The sequence below is a fragment of the Adiantum capillus-veneris genome, chromosome 21, assembly GCF_014529385.1.
Source record: "Adiantum capillus-veneris isolate H3 chromosome 21, ASM1452938v2, whole genome shotgun sequence".
Classification (NCBI taxonomy): domain Eukaryota; kingdom Viridiplantae; phylum Streptophyta; class Polypodiopsida; order Polypodiales; family Pteridaceae; genus Adiantum; species Adiantum capillus-veneris.
In genome coordinates this window covers 42,958,031-42,977,131 of record NC_140951.1, presented here as the reverse complement: position 1 = coordinate 42,977,131, position 19,101 = coordinate 42,958,031, and positions in this window count along the sequence as shown.

The window sequence follows — 19,101 nt, the reverse complement described above, 5'->3', positions numbered from 1 at the left end:
TGTTTGTTGTTGAGGACAAATTGGATGGGGATAACTACCCAATGTGGATTTACATGATGACACATGCTCTTGTGTCAACGGGCGTTTGGAATGTTGTGCAAGGCATTGATGTACGTCCGCCTTCTGTGGATATAGGCTTAGTTGAGGATGTTGCAAGTTCTAGCAGGTCTGTTGCTGCTATATTTGTTTTGCCTATGGCTGAGCAATCTCGTTGGGATGTTAGAGATGCACAGGCTCATGCATTGATTGCATTATCTATGAAGCGCATTATTACTCCTCACATTGAATTAGCAAAATCAACAAAACATGCTCGGGATACTTTGATTGGTTGCGGGATACTTTGATTGGTTTTTATGCAAGTCACAATGACGCTAAAATTACATTGTTGTGTAAATAGCTAGAGTTGAATATTTTGCAAGAGGAAGATGACATGGACACTTTTCTTGTTCATTTCCACAGGGGAAGTTATTTCGATTCTAACAGTTTACTTGTGCAAAATATTCTCGATGTGTTGGGAGACCCTTAACAGACTTTTGCTAGTACTTGGAGACTCATGACCCAAAACCCTCAAGCTATCAAGTTTGATGCATTATGCACATTGCTATTATAGGAGTTACTTTTAAGAAAGAATAGGGCTAAACATCGTGTAGTTGAACAAAGCTTTTGTTGATGCTCAAAGAAAAGGTGGTAATAGCAATGCAGCCACTTCTCACGGTCCTTCTATAGAGTACTAGATCACCCGTGTCTAGTGCTTCTGTTGGTAGCAACTCATATGGAAATTCTGGTGAAAAGGCAAGAAGAAGATGTGTTTCCATTATTGCAAGGCTAATGATCACTTGATAAAGCAACATACTAAGTTGAAGGCAAAAGAAGCCATGAAGAAAGAGGTTGGATCTACGACATGTGCAACAATATTTTGTTAATCGATGTTGTGATGTTGATATTGATGTAGATGCAAAGTGAGCATTTAGTGCAGAGTGTACTTATGATCCTTCTTTCCATGATGCATGTATGTCAGTTGCTATAGAGTCACATGTTTGGTACTTTGATAGTGGTGCTACAAAGCATATTACTTCACATCATGATTTGTTTCCCTCTCTTGAGGCTATCCCTTCGAGAATACAGTCACTTGTGCCAACAATGCCTCTTATCTAGTCAAGGGAGTTGGAAAGATTGTGCTAACTACTGCAAATGACAGTTCGTTTACACTTGTAAGTTGTTGATGCGCTTTATATATCAAGAATCAATAAGAACATTTTGTATGTATCTGCACTTGGAAGACTTGGTCTTGTTGAAAAATTTGTGAATGACAGATGTACAATTTACAATTAATCTCAGTTTTGGTGATGAAATTGTTGCATATGTCATTGTGTGTCGTGGGCTATATGAGCTCACTTTGTATGACAAGTGTGGGCAAAATTTTACGAATGCATTTGTGGATTCAAAGGCTATTTTAGATGTCAAACTTTAGCATGCACGTTTTGGGCATCTAAATTTTGCCAATTTGCTATGTTCGTTGAAATATGATATGGTTGCTTTTTTGCCGCCGTTTGGGAAATTTTCCAAAGGATGGTTAGTAAGGGCTACATGCAAGTTGCAACTTGTGCGTAGTGATGTTTGTGGGCCTATGCAAACTCCATCCTTGGGTAATTACTTGTTCTTTGTGATTTCATTAATGATCACTCCAGGCATGCATAGGTGTATCTGCTTAAAACTAAGTCCGAAGTGTTCATGTGTTTCAAGCAATTTTCGGTTATGGCTAAAAATGTCTCTAAATGACTATGGGCACCCTCCATTTCGATCAAGGGGGGGAGTATATGTCTCATGAATTCAATGCATTTCTAGCTAGTCATGGGACAAAAAAGCCAATGTATAGTGCCGTATACACCACAACAAAATGGCATTGCTAAAATAAAAAACATGTCTCTTACGAAGATGGCACAGTGTATGGTCAAGAGTCAAGCTTTACCACATTTGTTTTGGCTTGAGGTTGTCATGTGTGCTACTTATGTACTTAACATGTGTGTTACCAAAGCCTTATAGTCTATGACTCTTTATGAAGCATGTCATGATAAGAAGCCATCTATCTATCCCATGCAGGCTTTTGGTTGTTTAGCTTATGCTTTGGTGCCACAAACACAACACAAGAAATTGGATGAGAAGCTCTCAAATGCATTTTTGTTGGTTACAATCCTGAAAGCAAAGGTTACATGTTATACCATCCACAAACAAAACGTATCTTGGTTTCACAAGATGTATTTGTGGAAGATCTTGTTCGGACTTTGTTCTCATGTAGCAGAGATAGTAATTTAATCTCACATAACATTTATGACACTTTGTTGCCTCTTTTTAATGGTGTAAACTCGATAGTAAGTTCCAATGAAGCATATGTATAGCCTATTGGGGTTTCTGAGCATGCTACGAATCAACCTATTATTGATGCAAATGTACATGTTGTACTTGATGTGGAAGGGCCGAGAATGAAGAGGCCAAGGGTATGCCAAAATGGCTAGTGCATACTTTGTATGATAGTAAATTGAATGCACCTATGTCTAGTCGTACTCGTTCAGGTTCTTGCCATGCATCATATGTGTCATATTGTTATGCTTTGGCTATTTCTAGTTTATGTGATGAAGAGGAACCTCTTTGTTTTGATGAAGCACATAATCAAAAAAATTGGATGGTTGCAATGCAATCAGAATATGATGCACTGAGAGAGAATGAAACTTGGATTTTATGTGGTTTGCCTCCTAGCAAAAAGGCCATTGGTATGAAGTGGATTTACAAGTTGAAACGTAAGTCAAATGGTGAGATTGATCACTACAAGGCTAGACTTGTTGCAAAAGGTTATGCACAGTAGAAAAGCATTGACTATGAAGAGACTTTTGCTTTCACTTGTCGTACGACTACTGTTCATTTTCTATGTGCATTGGGAGCTCATTTTGGATGGAATGTACATCAACTTGAATGGTGATATTTTTGAGGAAGTATATGTAAGAAAGGACAAGAAACAAAAGTGTGCAAATGCAAGAAAGTTTTGTATGAGTTAAAGTAGTCTCCTCGTTCTTGGTATTATGAGAAAGCTAACACTCATTTGGTTAAACAAGGCTTTCATAACAATTGAACTGAAAGCACTTTGTATGTCAAATAAGAGGGTGATGTATATCTCATCGTCATTTTATATGTAGATGATTTGTTGATTATTCATTCGAATGAGATGCACATTGATGAATTCAAGGTTGTATTGAATGCTACTTTCAAGAGGGTTTTTGCATCATTACTTGTGCATACAGTTTACGTAGTGTGATGGAGGTATTGCTTTGTGTCAAGCAAGATACATAGAGACATTACTATGTAAGTTTGGACTTGAGAACTGAAAACCTATTTCTACTCCAATGGAAACAGGTTTGAAACCGAGTCTCCATGATGCTGGAGATATTGCTGATGTCACTTTTCATTAGACTACTATTGGATACCTTATTTATGTATGCAATACAAGGCCGTATATTCAGCTTGCAATCTCACATGTCAGCAGATTTATGCATAGCCTAGGGTCTAAGCATTGGTTGTTAAAAGAATCTTTCACTACTTGAGTAGCACTTTATATCTTGGGTTGCTTTATTCCAAGGACGATCATTGCTGCTAGATTTGCATGCTTTTTTGGACTCATGTTAGACCGGTTGTTATGACACACGAGTGTCCACAAGTAGCTACCAAGTCATTTTCTCCAATATTTTGTCAAGTGACATCCACACTTCTGGCTTGAGATCTTGGATTGAAGCTAATACACTTTAGTACGATGATGTGATGATGGCTAATAAGACTTATATCAAATTTGATCACCTAGTCGAAGGTGGTTTTGGATTTACATTTTTGTCGCCTGCCATGAAGGGCAAAACGGTATGTCTGCAAAATGGTTCTCTTGATTGTTGAATGGCTTTGCATTCCTCTAGCATTTAAGGAGGTATTGTACACACTCAAGTATCAACCACAAGTGTTAACAAAATGAAGCTATTCAGTTTATCCTATAACGAGTTTCTAGGCTAGTTTCTTTAATTACATAATTGTAATTAAACATGAAATATGGCTTAAAGAAGAGGCATGCACTAAGAGAGAAGGTATTTGATTGTGGGGACCCGGTTTTTGGACACCCCCCCCCCCCCCCAATTTTTGATTATTTCGCTTATGTATTTCTTAAAGTTCTAAGTTTTTAAAGATTTGCATGCAAGCAGATGCACTTGCGGTGGACTCAAGCACTGCGTAGACTAGCCATCTACTATGGAAAAATGTGTAGACTAGCCATCTACTACGGAAAACTGTGTAGGCCAAATGTATGGAAACACGCTTGCCACAGACAATGTCTCTCAACAATCATGTAGACTAGCCACCTACTATGAAGTGGTGTTTTTGCTCAAATGAGAATCCACGAGCACCAAATTTAAATTTGATTTTTTTAATTTAATTAAGAAAGACAACATCGATGAAACTTTTATTTCAAGCTTTGGAATGTGAGAAGGATCATGCCAAAGTGTAGAGTGTAGCGAGGAAAAGGCATCATGCTCTCTAGAGTGGGTGCTCCTCAGTGCAGTATGCATGAAACCTCACTCCAAAAGAAGAAACATCACACAGGAACATGACTCAAACACAGAAGTGGAATATGTCTCAAGACACGATATGACTCAAAAGACAACTGCAGACTCAACTCAAAGGAACCTGACAAACTCAAAGAACCAAACAACTCTAGCTAGAAGCACACACAACACCAAGCTCAAGACTCAAGGTACAATGGCGGTGTTGAGGCTCCAATGTGCAGAGAGAGTGCCAGTGGCGTGCAGAACTCTAGACTCCCACTAGATGCTAAACCATACAAAGTGGATGATGTTGCATACCCATGACTAGAATCAACCACTCATATGTATCTCCTAAAGAGCCACCAACGACTGGCAGATATCCCAATCCAGCTAAGCCTATCTCCAAAATGAGGTGTTGGTGATCTGGCCATGGTGTCCACTAGACCACCATCCATATCACTTGCCACATGTCACTACCCAGGTGACAGTCCGTCCAGTGTGAACTCCAAGCCAACTGTAACTAATTGCATGTCATGTGCCAGTGACACTGTAGCCGTGCTACAAGTTGCCCGCCACAAGACTACTCACCATCCCGGTGGGATTGCATAGTATGGTGAAGAATTATGGCAACCTGCCATAACAGCTAGGGAGGATGAACAGAACGGAGACTAAAGAGGTAGGGCAACCTGATGCAGGCGACCATAACGCAGTGAGGCCATGCTTGAAAAAATTCCACAAAGCAGTACCCAGCATACGCGGCACACAGTAGATAGCTTTACACATCAGATAGGTGATTGCGGTTGTGGGGCTAGATAGGAGGGGGATTGGGTGGTTAGGGTTAGGAGGAGAGGGAGGGAGTGGGTAGGGGAGAGGGGGGGCTAGATAGGGGCGAGAGGGTGGGTAGGGGCGAGTGGAGAGGGGGTAGGGGAGAGGGGGGGCTAGATAGGGGCGAGAGGGTGGGTAGGGGCAAGGGGAGAGCTAGATAGGGCCGAGAGGGGAGGGGTGGTAAGGGGCGAGGGGGGTGAGGAGGGTGGATAGGGGCGAGTGGAGAGGAAGTAGGGGCGAGGGGGGTGGGTGGTGCGTAGGGGCGAGGGGTAGGGGGTGGATAGGGGCAAGGGAGAGTGAGGGGGTGGGTAGGGGCGATGAGGGGGGGGGGGGGGGGGGGGGGGTAGGGGCAAGGGAGAGTGAGAGGGTGGGTAAGGGCAAGGTCTAGGGGTAGGGGGTGGGTAGGGGCGAGGGGGAGAAAGGAGGTGGATAGGGGCAAGGGTAGGTAGTGAGGGACTAGAGTACAGAAGGTGGCGAGAAGCGAGAGGAGAGGGGATGGGGGGAGGTACTGCAAAGGGTGCACATAGAGCATAGAGCTTTTGGTGGAGAAGCGGAAGCTGATTTTGTCTAGCATGTGTAAGAAACACTTTTTGTGGTATACCAATGCCAGATTAAGCAGAAGATAGACCGAGTAAAAGATAGCCGTACACACACTAGTCTTCCTAGAAGTTTGACACCTAGCGCTTTCAAAACCATCTGCTAATGAGTCTAATCTTATCTTCTGTGACACAAACCACAACAAATGTGATTGACTACTCTGCATATGGTCGAGTAGTGCCAGGTGGGCATAAAAAAAGACGAAGTTTGGTCCCTTTATGGGTCTTGAAAGGGCACTGCTGAAGATTGCAATGTAGATGAAGTAATTGCTGCATCTAGGAGTAGAGAGACATCATGAGCTGGTGTGACATCCACTTTGAAAGCGACATGTTCGTGTTGTAACCCACCTTGAAGAAGCTTGGTGGAGGGTAGTATATCAAACATAGAGCATAACTTTGGCTTGGTTGGAAAGTTAGACATGAATGGGGTGGATGGGAACTCCTATAGATCCTTTACATTGGCTGCTGGCTTAGGTGGCACGTTGGGCTCAAGTATTGTAGAAAATGTGGAAGAGGTTGTATCCTCGGGCAAAGGCAAAGGTTGAATAGAGACTCCATAACAAGGCATAGACTTCGTAGCTTCCAACCACTCTAACAGGTCTTCTTCTGACCCATCAGGTGGAGTCGGCTACTCCACTTCAGGTTTGGACTCCATTGACAAGGAACTACGTTGCACCACTGGATCTATGCCTCCTTCAAGGCAAATGGCTTTCATTGGGGAGCAAAAGTACTTTGCATACCTTGCATAGGAGGGGATGCCAGCAAAGGTAGAATGTGGTTTGGACGGCCATAGGGGGAAACCATGTGGGATGCATGTGGTGGCCCTTGTTGAAGAGTAGGACCAAGACTTTGTTGTATTTGTTGCAATCCCTTGAGGTAGTAACAATCCTTGTCCTCATTTCCAGACTTTTCACAGAGGTGGCAATAAGCCCGAAGGGGACATTCTTGTGGAGGGTACCCTGGAGAGTGGCATGAGCTACACCAGACCATAGGCTTAGTCTCTTGCTGAGACCTGAGCTCTCTAGCTCGCGCTTGATCTGGTCCAAAACCTCATGATGTGGAGGCTTCTCCTATCAAAGAGAGAAGCACTTCTCCTCTTAAAGAGCTCGCTGTAACTTTAGGGCTTCCAGTTCCCTGTGTAAAGAGGTTAAAGGATCAGAGGGACTTTCTAAAAAGACTGAGGTGGTCTCTACCTGAGGAGAGTTGATGAACATCTTCCTAGCTCCTTCTATCTGAGTAGCCACTACGACAAATTCCTCGAGAGTGGCGTCAAGTCGGAGACTCTCTTAGAGTTTTTGCTGAGAGGTTTTGGGAAGAGCCTTCTCCACCCATTTCTTAACCATAAATTCACCTGGTTGTTGGGGAAGCTTAGCGACCAGAGACTTGGTTCTGGTCATGAGTTTTGTAAAAGTCTCATTTGGCTGGAACATCAGATTGGCTAATTCATCCAAAACCTTCTCTTGGAAGTCCCCTTGCCTGAAAGCTTCACAGAACTGTCGTCGTAACGTGGTCCAAGTTGTAAAGTGGTTCTCTGCAAACTGACCGTACCATTTGTCAACTAAGCCATCCAAGGTGGATGGAAAGAGTACTAAGTGGGCATCTTCTCGGTTGAGACCACGACCTCTACAGAGAGAAACAAACCTCCGGGCATGGTCATCAACATCCTCTATGGAGATACCCTTGAAAGGTGGAAACTTAATATTCACCTTAGCTAGAACGCTTGTGAGCTCCTCCATGGCTGTCTATGCAGGAGCTTGTTGCACCGAAGCTTGCTGTAACACCCAAGATGAGAAGTTTATTGATGGGGGTGAATGGGGAGGTGTAGAACTGGTTGAGGGGGAAGGTAGGGGTAATGGGGTTGCTGGAATTTTTCTTGGCATTGTGCTCTCTAGAGTGGGTTGGTAGGAAAAGGCATTGTGCTCTCTAGAGTGGGTGCTCCTCAGCGCAGTATGCATGAAACCTCACTCCAATAGAAGAAACATCACACATGAACATGACTCAAACAGATAAGTGGAATATGTCAGTATGCATGAAACCACACTCCAATAGAAGAAACATCACACATGAACATGACTCAAACACAGAAGTGGAATATGTCTCAAGACATGATACGACTCAAAACACAACTACAGACTCAACTCAAAGGAACTCGACAAACTCAAAGAACCATACAACTCTGGTTGGTAGCACACAGAGCTCCAAGCTCAGGTGTCATAAAATCTAATATCTAACCAACCCAAATTATTTTCTCATATTAAACTGATCATTTAATGTGGGAGAATAAACGGGAACAAGGGTTAGAATATAGACATGTGCTTATGTCGTCTCAACACGGGGCCAAGGTTAAAGGGGTCCAAATGAGAGATGGCATTTTAAAGAGCAATGCTACCTATAATGGAGCTTAAAGACCGTAGGGTTAGCTTCATTAAAGACCTCCAAAAGTTAGTGCTAAAAAGTCCTTTGACCTTAGGAAGGCTAGGGCTAACCTTGAGGTGGGAATCCTACCCAAGCATGAGGTGCTTGTCGTGCTTGCTGACTAAGGTGCTTAGGGAGTTTGTGGAAACCTTGCCCAAGCTTGAGGTGCTTCTCATGCTTAAACGACTAAGGTGCTTGAAGTGTTCAATTCAAACATGATCTCTCAAGAGGCATAAACAATTTTCATGCTTAAATGATCAAGGTGCTTGAAGTGTTCAATTCAAACATGATCTCTTAAGAAGCATAAAAGACACATGTCTCCTCCCCATTTGGCCCTCATGATGTGCTTGAATCCTACTGGATAGGCTTTAAAGGGGTCCAATGAGAATTTAGATGCATAAAAATAAATAATTAAGATCTTTCTCTCAAAGAGGACACGTCCAAATGATATAATTAAATGATACGAGAGAGAGAGAGAGAGAGAGAGAGAGAGAGAGAGAGAGAGAGAGAGAGAGAGAGGTGGACCAAGCATGAGAGGGGGTATACTCTCCCACACTCTCTCTCTCTCTCTCTCTCTCTCTCTCTCTCTCTCTCTCATTGCGTGAGGTGCAAAGTGCAAGAGCTCCATCTCATTCTCCAAGCTTGTGGAGAATTTGAATGCCTACACCAACACTCTTGGCCATGGAATGCAAATCCAACCAAGAGCCATGCTTCAATGCTTAAGCTTGCCATCTTCTTCATCTTCATTACTATGCTATTATGCTATGCTAAGCAAGAAGAGTCTTGATAAGTGAGGAACTATTTCTTTCTCCTATGAATAATTCTTCTTCCTCTTCCCTACCCTCATTCCCAGTTAGCTCTCTCCACCTTCGAAGGTGTTTGAGGCCTTGAGACTGAGGTCGGGGATGGTTAATGATTTTACAAAGTTTATGTTATGATCGTGATGCATGAAGCTTTCCATCTTCATAGCATCACTAAGGTCACAAGGAACACAAAGATTATATTGTACCAAGCCTCTCTTGATGGGAGAATCTATAATACAAAAGCCTTTTGGAGGGGGGACCGACTCCAAGTGAATCCGATCCTCAACTTTTGTCACGTTCTCTAATACTCTCTCTTGCAAAAGTATTATTCATGCCAAGTTAATTAAGTATAATGGTTATGTTGCTACTGCTAATTAAGTTCACTCTCTATGTTCTCCAAGTAGTCTCACAAAAATGCTCACTCTAATTCTCTTAATTCTGCTATTCTCAAAGTTCATAGGCCATTTCTATTACATTGGTATCAAAGATATTGGTTTCTCTTTTCTTGCTTAAGAAGAGAGGTCCTTAAGTTTTCCATGAAATGTTGGACCTGTTCATTGCAATAGGGTAAGTGGGACAGGGATCTATTATCTTGGTTGAAAAGGACTTAGTTCGAGGTACACCGTTGGGAACTATAGTCTTAATAATGAATCTCTTGGGGCTTGCCTTTGGCTTAACCTTTATTGAGCTACTAGCAAGCTCAACATGAATTATAATCAACGGAGCAATGTTAGATCCTCTCCACTAGTCTTTGCAATCAACATTCTCTAAACCACGGATGTGGCTGCCTGAGATTTAATTTTCAAAGGTAAAGAAGAGTAGCGACTAAGGTTTTTGAGGGTATAAAAGCACAAAGTAATTCTATACATAAGTTTACTTAACATGGCTGACAATAACCAAGAGAGTAGAATGAACATTGATAACTTTGATTTTGCACATGAAGGTGCCAATGATGATGCTCCCATGTTTGTTAATTATCTTGTTACTAGGTTGCATCAAGCTATGGGCAACCATGCTTTGCGAGCCAAAGTTACCCAACAACTTCGTGCTTGTGGGATTTTCCTTCCTCTCCAAGAGGAGAGAGAGCTTTGGAGGCCTGTTGATGAGACTCCCAAAAGAAGACTCTCTCCCATAAGAGAGGAGGAATCCAAAGAACGAGAAAGAAGCGAATCCCTAAGTTCGTCTGAAGATGTATCTCCACAAAGACGACGGTCTAGATGGTCACCAACTCCTCCCAAGAGGGAACGGTCAACCCATGGTCCTAAACCCATGGTCCTTCTTCTCGTCACTCCGAAAGGGAAGAGAGGAAACAAAGGAAGAAAAAGGCAAGAAAGAGGTCACCCTCTTCTCCTTCTCCTTCACCTTTTTCCTCTTTCGACGAAAGCAATAGTTATTCTCCAAGAGAATACAAGAGGATAGGACATCGCAAAACTTACCTTGCATGGCAAAGGTCCCAAAAGCTCAAGAAATTCAAAGAGGGGGGAAAGAGTATCTCTTTCCTCACCTATGATGGCACCTTTGGCGCTACCAACAAAGTATTGGCCTTCATCTAGCAATTCGATGTGGCCTTTGGAGACGAGGGCTTCACGGAGTCCTCCAAGCTACGCCATGTAGCTATGCACTTACAAAAATTTGTTCGTCAATGGTGGCTAGCCTTCGTGGCAACGGCAAAGCCCCAAAGACATGGAAAACTCTACAAGTTTCCATAATGAAGCAATTCTTTGCAAGCGATGCCAAGGACAAAGTGCTCACCGAATGATGAAGTTTGAAGCTACTCTTCCACGAGTCTATCCACAAATATATAGAAAAGTTTTGGGATTTACATCTCAAAGCTATAGTCTTTCAAAGGATAGACTTTGCCAAAAAAAAGCAACAATTTTGTGCGGGATTACCTGAAGAAATGGCCGAGTATGTTAACTCACAACGACCTAGCACTATCACCGAAGTCATCCACCACATTATGGTTGCTTCAAGAATCAATTTCCAACAAGGGGCGAGAAGAAGTTTCAAAACCATGGAAAACAAGGATCGAAATGATGCTAAAGGGAAGAGCAATGCTCAAAACTCTTCCCAAGGCAACACCAACCCCAACAACAACAAGGCCAAGGAGGAAGAAGCTTACAAAGGTAAAAATAAGCTCTCTTTTGAAGAATTAGAGACCTTTTGTAAAGACCACGAATGCTTTAAGTGTGGGGAGCAAGGACATGGTTATAGTTCTTGCCCCAAAAGAAATGTACGGACACTCCTAGAGATTCCATGGCTGAAGCTCCAAAAGAGGATACTCATTGCAAAGGCTCGTCCCTCTCCTATGCTTGGGGAAAAGTAAAGGAGCATGATGCCTTCATCTTGTTTAACCCTGGCTCTACTCACAACTTTATATCAACGAAGTTGGCCACTAAGTTGGGCATTCAAGCTTTCGAGATGGGAGATACTTTAATTGCCGATGGAGTTTTCAAGGGACAGCAAGCCTCCGTTATTCCCTTGATTGGGATGTTGAGGCTTCATGTCCAAAGCTACGTCGACAAAGAAGACTTTTCTCTCCTCTCCAACATGAGGATGTTATCCTAATGGCACCATGGTTCAACCGCATGGCTGCCAACATAAAGTTCCTTGAAAGGAGAATCTACTTCACCTACATGGAAAAGAGCATGTATGCTAATTAGTCTGGTCGTACTATACCACTTGTAAATTCACCTGAAGCTCGATTTTTGCGCACAGGATTTTTGTCAAAGAATCCACTAATGACGCTAATGATTTATCAAATAAAAATGAAAGGAATCAAGAAGAGTTTAGACTTGTCTATTTTTTTAAATAGATTCCAAGATGTCTTTATCGATAATATCCCTTTGGACTTTCCTCCAAAATGAGGGGATGATGAACATCGAATTGAGCTCCTACTAGGAAGCTCACCACCTAAGAAGCCTCCTTATAGAGTTTCTCAAGCTCAACAAGAGGAGATTATGCGGTAATTGCAAGAACTGGTAGACAAAAGGATGGTGAGGCCTATCTCCGCTCGTTTTTGTTCTCCAATCCTTTTAGTGCAAAAGAAAGATGACACATACCGTATGTGTGTGGACTATCGAGCACTAAACCGTATCACTATCAAAAACAGATTTTTTGTACCACAGGTAGAAGATCTATTCAATAAGCTACAAGGTTTGACCTACTTCAGTAGGAAGACCTTAAAAGTGGCTATCATCAAATAAGGATAGTGAATGAAGATATCGTAAAGACCACATTTTGTACAACGTTTGGTCTTTATGAATATCTAGTCATGCCTTTTGGCTTGCACCGGCGGCCACATTCAATCGTTTGATGGAGAAAATAGTTAGACCCTACTGCAAGTTCACTAGAGTGTTCTTATCATCTACTCCAAGTCCTTGGAGGAGCACAAGCAACATCTCTAGGTAATTTTTCAAGCTTTGAGGGAGAACGAGCTTTTTATTAATCAAAAGAAGAGCAAATTTTTCCTTCAAGAGATTCAATACGTAGGTCACATCATCTCTCAATATGGTATCCGTATGGATCCATCAAAGTTGGAGGTAATAAAAGCATGGCCTAATCCAAGGAATCTACATGTGCTGAAAAGCTTTATTGGTATGTGTGCATACTATAGACACTTCATAGCAAAATTCTCTCAAAAGCAAGACCATTGCATGCATAAACAAAGAAGAACTTTAAGTACTCATGGACTGCTAAAGAACAAAATGCTTTTGACAAGCTCAAAGAGAATCTTACCTTCCAACCAATCTTATGCTTTCGGATCTCTCAAAGCCATTTGAGGTCCAATGTGATACTTGTGGCGATTGCCTTGGATTAGTTTTGCTTCAAGAAGGGCATGCCATAGCATATGAGAGCCGAAGGCTCAATGCCGATGAACGGGTCTTGGGCATATACAAAAAAGATCTTTTAACTATTCTACATGCCCCTAGACACATGGAAGCACTATCTTTTGGGAACTCAATTTATTTTGCGAATGAACTACCAAAGTCTCAAGTACTTCATGACGCAAACCAAGCTTTTCGACAAACAAATGAGGTGGACAAATTTTCTCTTTCGCAATTTTATTCTCACATTTCTCACATTGTTGATAAGCACAATCAAGTGGCTGATGCAACCAAGAGTTAATGTGGTGTCTATAGCAACTCACAATGACCTATCTTGTATGATAGATGAGTATGCTACTGACCCTAACTTTAAAGACATAATGTCCGTTCTTGCATTGAGGAAGAAAGAAGAACCATTCACCTTGCAGGATGGTTATCTTATCCATGGCAATAGGCCATGTGTTACCCACTCTCTTCGTGAGTAAGTCATGTATGAATCCCATGCTCCCCCCTATGCGGGGCATAGAGGCACTCAACCTACTCTTCAAGGAGTAGAGACGTACTTCTATTGGCCTACCATGAAAGTGGACATACAAGAGTATGTTTCAAAATGTGTGGTATGCCAAAAGACTGAGTACAAATGTGTGGTAGGCCAAAAGAAAGTATGATAGAGGGAAGAAACCTGGATTACTCCAGCCATTGCCAATCCCTAAATCACCATGGGAGAGTATATCCATGGATTTTATCTTTGGATTATCCAAGTCTATCCATGGGAATACGGGAATATGAACAATAGTCGATAGGTTTAGCAAGCAAACACACTTTATTCCTGTCAAAAAGACTATTAAGGCATACCAAATGGCAATCCTTTTCATATCTTAGATTTTCAAACACCATGGATTGCCAACATCCATCGTGTCAGATAGAGATCTTAGAATGATTAGTAATTTTTGGAAAGGTCTCTTTGAAAATCTAGGTACAAGATTGAATTTCTCTTCGGCCTATCATTCACAAACGGATGGCCAAAGTGAGATAGCCAATCTTATGATACTCAATCTACTAGCACTTATGTTACATAAGTAGATCAACGCTCACAATGGGAGAAGTACTTACCCCTTGTAAAGTATGTGTACAATAATACTGTCCATACTACTATGGAAAAAGCACCTTTTGCGATCATAGAGGGAAGACCTAAAAGTCCCTTGCTACTTAAAATACATAGGAAGATCTTCTCTGCCTTGATGAGTATAGTTGTGACCTACAAGAATCTTTTCAAAAGATTAAGGAGGCTATATCCATCTCTCAACAAAGGTAAAAAGCTGCTTCTACTAAGCACAGAAGGGCCTTTCAAAGAAAATGATCGGGTCTTATTAAGTTTCCTAAGGCTCGATTGAGGCAAACGACGGGCAAAAATCCTACGGGCCATCAAAAGTATTATGCTAAACTAGCAAAAAGATACTATGGTCCTTTCAAATCTTGAAGCCAATCAATGAAATGGCTTATCAACTCAAGCTGCCCAACCATTGGCTCATACACAATTCTTTTCATGTGAGCCTACTTAAACCCTACAATGAAGAGCCACCAAGTGAACCAATTATTGAAGACCCTCCAGAAATCAAAGTTTAAGAAGAGGTGCTTCAGCCCGAATCGATTCTTCGACACGAAGACAAGGTACTAAGACATGGTAAGATTATTTGACGGTATCTTATTAAATTTAAAAACTATCCTTTTGAAGATGCTAGATGGATGCAAGGAACACAACTTAATAGTATGAACCTTGTCAATGCGTACAATGCTACACTAGAGTAAGCAAATGTAAATGCTTTCTAAATGAACAATCTTTTTGTCTTATAAGATTAATCCTCTTTTCTGCATAAATTTAAATAGTATGCATGCTAAGAATCATGTTTGTGATGACGATGTTACTCAAACACCAAGTAGAATTTGTCACTCTACTTTGGGAGTATGATATGGACTAAAGAGCAGACATGCTTGTGGCAGCTAAGTCTCCCAAGCACCAAATGGACTAGTCATCCATTCTGGAATGATGTCGTAGGGTAAAAAGGGATCCTCTACCCGCTAAGAAACGTAGACTAATGACTAAAAACTTTATCTCTTCTACCTCATAGTCGAGGAGGACTATGATTTCAAGAGAGAGGTAATGTTATAAAATCTAATATCTAACCAACCCAAATAATTTTCTCATATTAAATTGATCATTTAATGTGGGACAATAAACGGGAACAAGGGTTAGAATATGTCATAATAACTACTAATATCTAATTCTCCTAAATGATTTTCTCATGTTAAACTGATCATTTAATATGGAGAAGTACCAGGGGAGAAAAAGCTAGATTATTGGTAAGGCTAGTAGATTGGTCACAGAAGGGATCCAAAGGAGCGAAAATAGGGATCCAAAGGGGGACCATCTGCAAAAGAGAAATGTGCAAGCAATGGGCTTCAAAGGCCTAAGGTTCAGCTCATTAAGACTTCCAAAATGCTAAGGTTCCAAAATTCAAAGGTTAAGTCCAATGGTAATTGCTTAGGAAAATTGGATGCTTGGTAGTGTACACAAAGTCTTCAAAGAATCCTAAAGAGGAGGGGGCGAACCCTTTTAGTAGGGGATGGGAGAGAAACACACACACACACACACACACATACACACACACACACACACACACACAGACACACACACACACACACACACACACTCACACTCACATGCTCCCTTTACACAAAGGGAATAGGGGACACATGTCAGCTCCCTAGCCCAGTTGCCCCCAAAATGCATTCAAATCCTATTCGATGGCCATAGAGGTGGACCAATGAGAATTAGGCTAGAGTACATTTACTTGAATTCATTTTAAAACACTTGATAAAAGAACCAATAGAAATTAAGCTCTCTAGAAGACTATCGGACAGTCTCCCAAGGGGTCCAATGAGCATTCAACAACCCAATGGCTTGCCTAGTTCCTATTGGCCAGAAGACAAAGGGGTCCAATGAGAGTTTAATTGCATTAATTAAATACCTAAAGCTCTCACAAAAGGGGAAAGGGGGACACATGTCAAAAGGCTATCACTTATGCTTCTCAATTATCATTGGCTAAGCTTTGCAAGGTCCAATGGGGTGCCAACATGAGGAAAATGCAAGAGGGGTCGACCAAGAGAGAGAGGGGGGGCTGATTTTGGCAAGGCATTAACAAACACACACTCACACAATCTCACGTGTGAAGCAAAGAAGACTCTCTCTCCTTCTCAAGCTTTAATGAAAAGCTCATCATCTACTTCAAGCTTGTGAGAAGGGAGGCCTACACCAACAACTCTTGGCTTTGTGATGCAAATCCAACCAAGAGCCAAGCTTCAATGCATGCTCATCTCCTCTACCATGCTAATTACTAAGATATGCTAAGCTTTTATGAGTGATTATGTGAGGAGACATATTTCTTTCTAGTAAGACTACTCCTTCTTTCCCTCAATCTACTCTCATACCCCGCTAGCTCTCACCATCTTCGAAGGTGTGTGAGGTCCCAGGTTTGAGACCGTGAAGGAATTGATGTTGTGTTTTATAAGTGTGTGCATGGTGCTTGAAGCTTCCATCTCCATTGCATCAGCAAGTTATTGAAGGAACACAAAGTATTGTATTGTAAAATGCCTCCCTTGATGGGGGAAACCTATAATACAAAGCCTTTTGGAGGGGGAACCGGCTCCATGTAAATCCGGTCCTCAACTGTTGTCAATAGCTTAATTTCTCTCTCTTTTGAAGTATTGTTCATGCCTATCTAACTAGGTGTTATGCTGTTTGTTGCTCTCTCCATCCAAGCACTCTTGCTATGCTCATTAGGAATCTATTCTAATGAAATGCTCGCTATGTTTATGCTATTTTCCGCTACACACAAGTTACTAGGCCATTAAATGTTACATTGGTATCAGAGCACAAGGTTTGTCTTTTCTTGCTCAAGAAGGGAGGTCCTTAAGCTAACTATAAATGGTTGATATTTTTAATTGCAATAGAGTAAGTAGAATAGGGATTTTTCAGCCTTGCAGTGCGCCTGCTTCGTGCAGATAACGGGGCATCATCGTCGAGAGCTATGGTCTTAATAGTGGATTCCTACGGGGCTTGCCTACGGCTTAACCACTATTGAGCTATTAGAATCTTGACATGAGCCAGTACTATTTTGGTGTTGAAAGACTCTCTCTTCTATTCGATTCCTTGCAATTAATGATATTCGAGCCACGGGTGCAGGAGCTTGAGTGCTTTTCTAAAGGGGTTAAGAGGAGTAGCAACTAGGGCTTGAAGTGCCAAAGTACACCTAAAAATATCACACCTAAAAGTTGTTAGAATGGCTGACAATAGTAAAGAGAGTGAAATTAATGTTGATAGCTTTGATTTTGCTAATGAGCAGGCTACTAATGATGCCCCTATGCTTGTTAATTACCTTGTTTCTAGGTTTCAACAAGCCATGGGCAATCCATCCCTCCAAAGTGAAGTGCAACGGCAGCTTCGTGCTCATGGGATTCTCCAAACTCCCCACCAAGAAGAGAGAGTACCTAGGAAGCCTCCTTGTGAGACTTCCAAAAGAGGCCTCTCTTCAATTCGGGAAGAAGAAGAGGATCCGTACGAAGGGCTAAAGAATATACTACTTGATGATGCATCTCCTTCACAAAGGAGAACTCAAGAGCACCCACCAAAAGAGCGAGAAAGAAGTGAGTCTCCTGCCACCTCGGCGAAGATGGCTCCATGAAGACTGCGGGCAAAACACTCTCCATCACCTCCTAAACGGAGAAGACCAATGCACACTTCTCCACATCATAATTCAAAGAGGGATGACATAAAACAAGAGAAGAAAAAGGTGAGGAAGAGGTCACCCTCTTCTCCATCTTCTTCATCCTCTTCCTCTTATGAAGAAAGTGATGGTGCAGACAAGGAGGAACAAGGCAAGAAAAAGGCAAGAAAGAGGTCACCCTCTTCTCCATCTTCCTCAAATTCTTCATCTTCTGAAGAAAGTGATGTTGCAACTTTTGAACCACCAAAAAGAAGAGGCCATGGGAAATCCTATGCCGCGTGGAAGAGGTCGTCCAAGCTCAAGAAGTTCAAATAGGGAGAAAAGAACATATCTTTCCTTACCTACAATGGCACCTTTGGTGCTACGGACAAAGTCCTGGCCTTCATTCAACAATTCGATGCGGCGTTTGGAGATGAGGGCTTCACGGAGTCCTCTAAGCTACACCATGTAGCTATGCATTTTAAAAAGTTTGTGAGGCAATGGTGGTCTAGCCTATGGGCAAACCATGAAGCTCCACGAACATAGAAAGCTTTAAGAGCTTCCATCATGAAGCAATTTTGGCTACTGATGCCAAAGACAAAGTACTCACCGAATGACGAAGCTTGAAGCTCTCTCCCTACGAATCTATTCACAAATATGTAGACAAGTTTTGGGACTTACATCTTAGATGGATTTTGGAGAGCAAAAACAACAATTTTGTGCGGGTCTAACTGAAGATATGGTGGAGTATGTCAACTCCCAAAGGCCACGCACCATATCTACGGTCATACACCATACCATGGTGGCTTCACGAATCCATTTTCAACAAGGGGCTAAGAAAAATCTTAAGCCCACGGAGAACAAGGACCGTAATAAAATGAGCCTAAGGGGAAGGACACTATCCAAAAGTCTCCTCAAGGCAATGCCAACAACAACAAAGCTAAGGAGAAGGGAGTTTATAAAGGTAAAAATAAACTCTCTCTTGAAGAGCTTGATCGTTATCGTAAAGATAATCGTTGTTTCAAGTGTGTGGAGCAAGGGCATGCTTATCGTGCTTGCCCCCACAAGAATTCATTAAACGAGCCTCCTAGAGCTACCTTGGTCGAAATTCAAGAAGAGGAAGCTCACCACAAAGGATCTCCTTTATGCCATGCTTGGGGAAAGGTAAGAGAACATGATGCTTTTATTCTCCTTGACCCTGGTTCTACTCACAATTTCATATCCACAAAGTTGGCCACCAAGCTAGGCATCCAAGCCTATGAGATGGGAGATGTCCTACCTGCCAATGGTGCTTTCAAGGG